The sequence below is a fragment of the Prorops nasuta genome, unplaced genomic scaffold (assembly GCF_024137725.1).
Source record: "Prorops nasuta isolate Cenicafe-Biocafe unplaced genomic scaffold, Cenicafe_Pnas_1.2 PNAS00007, whole genome shotgun sequence".
NCBI classification, from domain to species: Eukaryota; Metazoa; Arthropoda; class Insecta; order Hymenoptera; family Bethylidae; genus Prorops; species Prorops nasuta.
In genome coordinates, this window is record NW_027116804.1 from 1,846,945 (window position 1) to 1,857,152 (window position 10,208).

Consider the following 10,208-nt stretch of genomic DNA (forward strand, 5'->3'; position numbering starts at 1 on the left):
CGATCAATTCATTCGGATCGTTCCAATGTACGTAGTTGATTGGTCCCTCGGTGACACGCATTAGTCCTTTACCCCTTTTTTTCGATGCTGTTGATGCTGCGCCTGACGGTTTACTTGCGCCCGACGGTTTACTTGCGCTAGACGGTTTACTTGCGCCCGATGTTGACGCGTCAGAAGTTGACGATTTTCTTGCGCGTGATGTTGATGGTAACCGATAAGGTGGTAAAATAGGTTTTCCCAATAGCAATGGTTTCATAATTTCTGTATATTTTGCACCTCTATTACCTTTGATTTGTTTTAGACTATCGTTTAACAGTTTATGCGCTTTAGTTTGATTGAGAATACTCTTGTATCGTTCCAAATCGTCGGGTTCTATAATGGCTCGATTGGGTTCTCTCATGAAAATTAGTTCATAAGTACCTCTTGTACCGGTGTATAACTTCTTATCGAGAATAATATCTCCCTCATGACTTATTTCAAATTTACATTTACCAAGCGTCAGTTGATCATCTTCATAACGAGGTCCAAAAGCATGATCAATCAAGTTCTCCCTATCAGTCAGAAGTAATTTAATATACTTGCCAGGGATCGGATGTAATTTAATATGTTGAAAGACATGTTGAAACAAGCCTGGTTCCTGTTTTTCATCAACATTTAATTTTTCTAGCAAACTTTTTTTTGAATCGGGCGACGGTTGATCGGTTATAGAAGACTCGTCGTCGTCGTCGTCGGTCATGAAATCCAATGGATTCGTAATAGTTTCACTAATATTACTACTACTAAGATTCTTTGCTCGTTTATGCGGTGTCGATGTGAAGTAGGCTCCCCTCTTCAATTTATCGTTGTATTTGACAAACGAACTATTATTATTATTATTATTTGTGTTATCCTCCGTTTGCGAAACGAGTTTCTTCAATGGTTCGACTATCGGCTTGAATGTCTCGTTCAAACTGCTCTCCATTATCGCCTTCTCCGATTTCAAGGCACGATGCTTGTCGCGAATCACCTCGCTCGTCTTGGCGATCCTCTTCAGAAGCGATTTTTCATCCATCGCGATGCTGTATAAAACAGCTTTCCCCCGAATTGAACGGTTTTTAACCGACCTGTTGCGATGCTGTATTCTCCCCGAACCGACACGGGTTTTAACCGACCTGACACGGTGATCCGAACAGCCTGCGCTCCAGTATCAAACTGACACTCAAGGCCGTGATCGTGAAACCTTACCGGCATGATTATCGACATTCACAAGGCCGAAACCTTACCGGCAAGGTCGAAACCTTACCGGCCTGACAAGACCGTTCACTCGATCGTGGCGTACTCGTTGAAACCTTTGCGATAACGACCGTTCCTCAGAGAGCTATCCTTGTCTATTACTAGGAAACCGTAATCGCGACTCCAACAGGTCGAACACAATGTGAGAAATTTCTCATACGACATATCACTGTTGACGTGATCGTTGAAAATATGCTTCAGATTAGTTCCATCCTGCTTAAATATTATTAGCAAGTTTGCGTTATCTCGTATCAGATGCTTCGGTATTTTCGCATAAGTCTGACAGAGGTAGAAACAATCGATGTTGGAATGTCTACCCATGCAAAAGTAGTCCCTTATATTGTCCTGCTTGTCGTTGGCCACATCGTCGAATATGAAAATGGAATTCGGCTTTGCATCCGCGACGTTCACAACCTCGCAATTGTTGGAAAATTGAAAGTAACCGATTTCCTCCGTTTCCTGCAGAAGCTGCTCCAGATATCGATACTTCGGTTGCTGCAGCGATTTCGAGTAGACGTACAGGTTCTCGAATCTCACACCGTGCGGACTCTCTATGAGGCTCAGCAGCACGTTTGTCTTACCGCAATTCGACGGACCGCAAACTATGCAGCGTATCGTAGATGGTAATAGCGATCCGTGACGTTTTTTTTTTATTTGCGCGGTAGCATTGTGAGCATCCAAATTTGTCACGCGAATAGTCGGCACGTGCTTCACGAAATGCATCCTCGCTATTGACCTTCGGCAACAGCCGTATCGTTCATTTATATTTCGCGATTCACGGAACTATTCGGTCAGTTGCCATTACGATGGCGTTCATGCTAGTCGTCGTCGATTCCCTGCATAACTTGACGAATCATCAGCTCGAACACATACCGAAGATCGTATTGCTCGAGTACTTTCCAGACAGTATCGCGAGTGTGTGGGAAAGATTACCTCGGCACATTCGCGCGGACTCGGATGTGCAGCAATATCAATATTGTTTGCAACACTACAATCTACCTGATACCACTCACCACGACGGACCACCGAGACGGATAAAAGACTGTTACGTTTGTCAGCAAGAGAAGCAGTTGCTCTAAATGTCTGGATCGTTCTTCAATAAAGTCTTGAAAAAATTGTCATTTGAGCTGCACGTGCCCGGTTACAATTATTGCGGACCCGGCACTCGACTTCGCGAAAGATTGGAGCGCGGCGATCGTGGTATAAATCCGCTGGACGAGGCCTGCCTCGATCACGACTTAGCATATTGGCACAACGAGGATCTACCGGAGCGTCATCAGGCCGATAAAGTGCTAGCGAGGAGAGCGCGTGAACGTATTAACGCAAGAGACGCGACCTTGGGTGAACGCGCGGTCGCCGCAGCCGTATGGGCATCGATGAATGCTAAGCGTAAACTTGGCTTGGGATTACATAATATTGTTGCGATGAAGAAAGCAGTAGCGGCTAAAAAAAAGAACAACAACAACAAGAAAAAAATTGGTATTACGAGGAAGAGAAGAATTCGAATGCCGAGGAAACGGGGTGGTATAATACCTATACTTCCACTACTAGGTGCAGTCGGAGCATTGGCAGGTGGAGCATCGGGTATAGCGAGTGCTGTAAACCGTGCAAAAGCTGAGAGAGAACGATTGCGGGAAATGCAACGTCACAATCGCGCGATGGAAGCGTCGCGCGAGAGAGGTAGAGGTCTTTATCTGAAACCGTACAAGCGAGTCGTCGGAGAGGGTATCCGTGGAAAAAAAAAAACAAAAAAAAAACGACAAAAAAACGGTCGAGGAAGAAAATGAATGAGGGAAAATTTCGTCGTGGCGATGCTCTCCCGGATTCAGGTCCTACTAGTAACGTACAATTGGCACTCATCTGCCGACGCATACCATACTTCCGTGGAGTCTTTATGCGCACATCTCTGCCGCTAGACGGGCCGCGGTGCAACGAGTGCGCGATCGTGAATCTCGACGATCAATGCGGTCCTGGTACCCACTGGGTAGCCTACGTCAAGCGTAACGACATCGTCCTATACTTTGATTCCTTCGGAAATTTGAAACCGCCGAAAGAATGTGTGCGTTACTTTGGCCCTAACGTTACAATCTACTACAATCATGATCGATATCAATCGTACGATAAAAGCAATTGCGGTCAGTTGTGCGTGAAATTCCTGCGAGAACAGATACTTTGAAACAAAAATGTCTTTCACCGTGACATTATCGGATCGTAAATCAGTATTAAATTCAGATTTCTTTCCCCCCATCAATCTGCAAGACGATCGCTACGAGATCGGTCTCGTGGACATGCAAACGTTCAACTCGATAGCCAATGTGGACGAGACGAATAATAAGTTTTACTACGATAACGATAAGGTGCTGACGATACCCAGAGGCTGTTACGAGTTGAGTGCCATAAATGAATTTTTCCAGTCTGAAATTTCTGCGAGACATGAAATTAAAGACAACATTGACAGCGTCATTCTTCTACGAGCGAATAACAATACACTGAAGAGTGAAATATTCTGTAAATATTCGATTGACTTTGGAAAACCGAATAACATTGGCTCGCTACTGGGCTTCTCGTCGAATCGCGTGATCGAGCCGAACGTCCAGGCTGAATCCGACGATACCGTGGACATTGTGAAAACAAATATTCTACGCATCGAGTGCAACATTGCGGGTGGTGCGTACACCAACGGTAGACCACGACACATTATTCACGAGTTCTTTCCCAGCGTACCACCGGGCTATAAAATCTCGGAGGCACCGAAAACCGTCATTTATCTACCGGTCATCGTTAGAGTAATCGACCGTCTCACGTTACGTATCCTCGATCAGGACGATCGTCTCGTAGACTTTGGACGTGAAGAAATTACCATAAGATTACACATTAAGAAATGTTAATTTACAAAAGTAGTAGCGAGGATTATAAAGCGGTGAAACTGGATGAAACGTTCGCTAGTCGTTCGTCCTACGTGGAGTCGAATACACCGGCTCGGAGTGAAAATCGCGACAAGAGGAGCTTCCTGCTAACGAGAAGAAATATCGAATTTTTACAATCATTGGGATTCACCGTGAAGAGATTGGGCGAAGGTAGTACATAGTGGAACAATGGCAGATCCCTTGAACGTCACCGCACGGCTGACCTACGACAATCGCATCACGAAAATGGAGATGCATGCCTACAATCCGTATGCGAACGCCTCGTTGGCGAACAGCGACGAGATTCGCATTCCCATACAGCAGCAAGATTTGATACTCCTGCCGTGCGAGAGTTATCTCTACGTCGAGGGCCAGCTGGTGGAGGGTACGCGTGACGCGAGCGCCACCAACGACGATACAGTTACGCTCGACTGCAATTCCGCGGCTTTTCTCTTCGACGAGATTCGTTATGAATTGAACGGTATCGAGATCGACCGATGCAGAAACGTCGGTATTACCAGCACTCTGAAGAATCTCGTTTCCCTGAGCACCGAGGAGAGCGTCAGTCTACGTCATTCCGGATGGTTCGTCGCTACGGCCAGAGACCGGCTCAAAAAGGAGGCGGCTGTTAAGAATTTCAGCTTTTGCGTGCCCCTGAAAATGCTGCTGGGATTCTGCGAGGATTATCGGCGAGTCGTCGTTAACGCGCGTCACGAGCTCGTTCTCATTCGCGCGCGCGACGATACAAACGCCATTTACTCGGCGGTGAAAATCACCGATTCGTCGATCAAGCTGCTACGAGTGCAATGGAGAATACCCCATGTGACCCTGAACGAAATAACGAAACTCCAATTTCTCGGTATCGTCGAGCAGGACAAGAGTCTGTCACTCGCTTTTCGCGCCTGGGAACTTTACGAGTATCCCCTTCTGCCCAAGTCGCAGCGACACACGTGGTCCGTGAAAGCGTCCACGCAATTGGAGAAGCCGCGATACGTCATTCTGGCGTTCAGAACGAACAAGAAGAGTAATCAGCACGAGGATGTGCTGAGATTTAATCATTGCAAAGTCCTCGATGTCAAACTCTATCTGAATTCCGAATCCTATCCGTACGATCGTCTCGACACTGATTTCACGAAATCCCGCTACTCCGTCCTCTACGACATGTATGTAAAGTTTTTCACCTCCTATTACGCTGGTGAGAAACTCGGGAGACCCATGCTCGACTATACGGACTTTTTGACGTACGGGCCGCTCTTCGTCATCGACTGCTCGCATCAGAACGAGTCCATAAAAACCGGCACGGTCGACGTTAAACTCGAGATCGAGTGTATGGAAATCATTCCGGATAATACTACAGCCTACTGTTTAATCATACACGATAAAATTGTACAATATAATCCTCTTACGAATATTGTTAGAAATGTAAGTTAGAAATAAGAAAACCATTGTTTTATTAAATAAATAAGTATCAAATTTATTCATTATTTTTGAATACAAAATACCAATCAAACTTTAGATTTAAATTCCATGTTGTGATATTTTCCTCCTTTGTATAGCATTATTAAATTATTGGCTGTTGCAGCATTTTGTAACTGCTGCAACTGCTCCGTATCCTCCGCCAATTTTGCCATTCTGCCAGGCAAGAACATCCAATCTCCAACTGACAGCTTAACAATTATTTTTATTCCATATTTTGTCATAATTTTGTCCACTTCTAAAATATCATACTCTTTATTTTCCGTCAAGCTATTTAATTTAACGAAATTCTTTGGAATTACGCTTCCCAATTCATTAATTTTATTGAAATTCATTATTATCTAAATGAAAAAAAAAATAATTAGTCTCATTAGAGTTAAAAACTCAATTAAATAATACATGTACTAATTGAAATGAAATTCATTTTTATCTTTATGAAAAAAATATATCCTTACCTTTTTTTTTTTTTTTTTTTTTTTTGTAACAAACAAGTTTCTTTTTAATTCGTTTAAACTCTTTTCTCTCAATACACCTGACACAAACGCTTTGCAGAATACGTTTTTACAGACTGAAGCTTTTTTACTGTAACTGCTTCGCAGAGTACGTTTTATAGACTGAAGCTTTTTCTTCTTCTTCTGCTGTTCACTTGACTTCTTTGCAAACGATATTATCGTATGTTAAGCGTATTTAATTTCAATGTTTGGAAGGGGTAATTTTTGTTTTTTCTTCTTGCGATGAATTTCCATTGTGATTGACCTATAGGTGTATAACACAATAGGAAAAAATATCTATGGATATCACTATACGGGGATTATTCAGAGGGTATAGTGTATCCTTCTTAATTAAGAAAGAAATAATGGAAGGGGTAATTTTTTTTTTTCTTCTTACTTGCGATAAATTTCCATTGTGATTGACCTGTAGGTTTATCACAGTATAACACAATAGGGAATATGGATATCTCTATATACGGGGAGGGTATAGTGTATCCTTTAAGAAAGAAAGAATGGACTTCTAATGTAATTTCATATTGAAAACAAACGATAAAGACTCTCTCTCTCTCTCTCTCTCTCTCTCGACGGGATTTCTTCAGAGGCTGCATTCAGTCCTCGAACGTTCATCAGTGCGGATAGTAAAGTAGAAAATTAAAGAAATGGAAAGTGAACGTTGTTTAGTGACAATAAATCTAGTAGAGGAGGAGGAGGATAAAAATCAAGCAGAATCGATGTCTGATTACATCAAAAGAATTAACGATTCTCATAATCGTTATTTTGAAGAATATGAAGCAATGCTTCATCATAATATGCACATGAACTGTAAGTACTTATTTTAATTTCTTTTAAAGAAAAAAACCCTACCCATCCATACAGATTGTTTATTTCAATAAATAGAATCATAAAAGAATTTTACGACACATATATTTGAAAACTGTTAACAATCCCACTATTTGACCAATTTTTTTTTTTTTATTATTATTCAAAACGAAGAATTACGAAAAAAAAATTTTTTTCTTTTATTTTTTACCAGCCATTGCTTTAGAGGAGAGGGAGGAAGAAGAGGAGATGGTGGAAGAAGAGGAGATGGTGGAAGAAGAGGAAGAAGAAGAAGAAGAAGAAGAAGAAGAAGAGTTTGTGATTTTTGTAAGTATATTTGCTTTGTTAAAATAGTTATTACAATATCAAAAAAAAAAAAAAAAAAAAAAAAAAATAACAAAATGTTTCTCAAATATGTCCCAGGTGAAAAATATGGCCACACAAACGGAGTCCATTGCTACAAGAACTGAGGCTACGCAAATGGAGCCTCAGATAGATCTCACACCACATTACTGGTGTACAAATTGTACAAAATATGGTCACCTACGCATCAATTGTTCACTACCAGAGTGGTGTAGCATTTGTCATAAATATATACATCATGCAATTGAATGTAAAAAAAATTTCTAAAAAAAAAGCATTGTAAATAAAACCTTTTTAATACTTCAATAAATTATAATTAAAAAAAAAAAGATTCCCTTTTTTCTAACTTACGAAAAAAAAAAAAATATGGGGGAGCGATCACTGGATCGCTCTCTACGAGTATTCTCTCTCTCTCTCTTAGACGTACACTGCTTAACGTAAGAGGGGGGAGGTCGCATCATCGCACTACTCTCTCTCTCTCTCTTGTATGGCTTAACGTAAGGGGGATGGGGGGCTCTCTCTCTTGTACGGATAAACGTAAGGGGGACCACGTGTGTACCCTACTATTCTGCTGGAATCTCTCTCTCTCTCTCTCTCTCTCTCTCTCTCTCTCTCTCAGGCGTCCACTGCTTAACATTAGAGGGGGGGAGGTCACGTGTGAACCCTACGAGTTTAACGTCGGGGGAGGACGATGCGCATGCGCACAACCGCGCACGAGGAGAGGGGGCAATTCCCCTACTTCCCTTGCCCCCGCGGGACCCCGACCCCCTCGCCACGCGGTCCCAGAACCATCCTAGCCTATCTACTACCACTCACCACGACGGACCACCGAGATGGATGAAAGACTGTTACGTTTGTCAGCAAGAGGAGAGAAAGAAGCAGTTGCTCTAAATGTCTGGATCGTTCTTCAATAAAGTCTTGAAAAAATTGCCATTTGAGCTGCACGTGCCCGGTTACAATTATTGCGGACCCGGCACTCGACTTCGCGAAAGATTGGAGCGCGGCGATCGTGGTATAAATCCGCTGGACGAGGCCTGCCTCGATCACGACTTAGCATATTGGCACAACGAGGATCTACCGGAGCGTCATCAGGCCGATAAAGTGCTAGCGAGGAGAGCGCGTGAACGTATTAACGCAAGAGACGCGACCTTGGGTGAACGCGCGGTCGCCGCAGCCGTATGGGCATCGATGAATGCTAAGCGTAAACTTGGCTTGGGATTACATAATAATAATATTGTTGCGATGAAGAAAGCAGTAGCGGCTAAAAAAAAGAACAACAACAAGAAAAAAATTGGTATTACGAGGAAGAGAAGAATTCGAATGCCCAGGAAACGGGGTGGTATAATACCTATACTTCCACTACTAGGTGCAGTCGGAGCATTGGCAGGTGGAGCATCGGGTATAGCGAGTGCTGTAAACCGTGCAAAAGCTGAGAGAGAACGATTGCGGGAAATGCAACGTCACAATCGCGCGATGGAAGCGTCGCGCGAGAGAGGCCGAGGTCTTTATCTGAAACCGTACAAGCGAGTCGTCGGAGCGGGTATCCGTGGAAAAAAAAAACAAAAAAAAAACAAAAAAAAAACAAAAAAAAAACAAAAAAAAAACAAAAAAAAAACAAAAAAAAAACAACAAAAAAACGGTCGAGGAAGAAAATGAATGAGGGAAAATTTCGTCGTCGTCGTCGCGATGCTCTCCCGGATTCAGGTCCTACTAGTAACGTACAATTGGCACTCATCTGCCGACGCATACCATACTTCCGTGGAGTCTTTATGCGCACATCTCTGCCGCTAGACGGGCCGCGGTGCAACGAGTGCGCGATCGTGAATCTCGACGATCAATGCGGTCCTGGTACCCACTGGGTAGCCTACGTCAAGCGTAACGACATCGTCCTATACTTTGATTCCTTCGGAAATTTGAAACCGCCGAAAGAATGTGTGCGTTACTTTGGCCCTAACGTTACAATCTACTACAATCATGATCGATATCAATCGTACGATAAAAGCAATTGCGGTCAGTTGTGCGTGAAATTCCTGCGAGAACAGATACTTTGAAACAAAAATGTCTTTCACCGTGACATTATCGGATCGTAAATCAGTATTAAATTCAGATTTCTTTCCCCCCATCAATCTGCAAGACGATCGCTACGAGATCGGTCTCGTGGACATGCAAACGTTCAACTCGATAGCCAATGTGGACGAGACGAATAATAAGTTTTACTACGATAACGATAAGGTACTGACGATACCCAGAGGCTGTTACGAGTTGAGTGCCATAAATGAATTTTTCCAGTCTGAAATTTCTGCGAGACATGAAATTAAAGACAACATTGACAGCGTCATTCTTCTACGAGCGAATAACAATACACTGAAGAGTGAAATATTCTGTAAATATTCGATTGACTTTGGAAAACCGAATAACATTGGCTCGCTACTGGGCTTCTCGTCGAATCGCGTGATCGAGCCGAACGTCCAGGCTGAATCCGACGATACCGTGGACATTGTGAAAACAAATATTCTACGCATCGAGAGCAACATTGCGGGTGGTGCGTACACCAACGGTAGACCACGACACATTATTCACGAGTTCTTTCCCAGCGTACCACCGGGCTATAAAATCTCGGAGGCACCGAAAACCGTCATTTATCTACCGGTCATCGTCAGAGTAATCGACCGTCTCACGTTACGTATCCTCGATCAGGACGATCGTCTCGTAGACTTTGGACGTGAAGAAATTACCATAAGATTACACATTAAGAAATGTTAATTTACAAAAGTAGTAGCGAGGATTATAAAGCGGTGAAACTGGATGAAACGTTCGCTAGTCGTTCGTCCTACGTGGAGTCGAATACACCGGCTCGGAGTGAAAATCGCGACAAGAGGAG